The following is a 737-nucleotide window of genomic DNA, read 5'->3' on the forward strand; positions in this document are numbered from 1 at the left end:
TGTCACGTATTATCTCTACTGTATTTGGCTTTAATCACGAAGTACCGTACATAACCTCATCAATAAGATTAGGCTACTCAGTTTTGGGTATGTCACATTGAAGTCCAGCGTGACCTGATAGTTTTAAAAATGTGTTTAACTGAACTATATTCTAAATAGCACCTGTCATGCATACTGTCCTCGTGTAAACTCGGCATAAGTTCCTTAGTCGCGCGCGATGTCCTTCGATAAACAAAACACAATAGTATAGATCATCCCGCTATTCGGTAGCCAGAACTACGCGATTCAGGAAGCGTAGGCATAATATATAATATACAGCATTGCCGCATCTCCAGTGATATTTACTATATCAATGAGTGTGCTCTTTAAGTGCTGTCTATAAAACGTAAACTCATATAAGTGAATACTTATTATAAATGATCGCTTATTACTTAAGGGTTCCACTTATATTTAAGTGCTGACTATGAATTCGACCCTCATTCATTCATTTCACCCCTGACCCCCCAAGGCTGGGAAATAGGTTGTAGATTTTCATTTTCAGGGAATTTAAATAGCACAATAACTTTGTAGAATATATCTATGGTTTGCTAATGTACATTGATGTGTCATCTTGCAAGTAAACTTATTAATAGTGATTCAATTTGAATGGAGTCCAATTTTTAGTAGGTACTTGTTCAAGGTTTCCGTAACGATTGATACGGTGATAGGCTTACCGTACGTCCATGATTCCCATCCAT

The sequence above is a fragment of the Anabrus simplex genome, chromosome 1 (assembly GCF_040414725.1).
Source record: "Anabrus simplex isolate iqAnaSimp1 chromosome 1, ASM4041472v1, whole genome shotgun sequence".
Classification (NCBI taxonomy): Eukaryota; Metazoa; Arthropoda; class Insecta; order Orthoptera; family Tettigoniidae; genus Anabrus; species Anabrus simplex.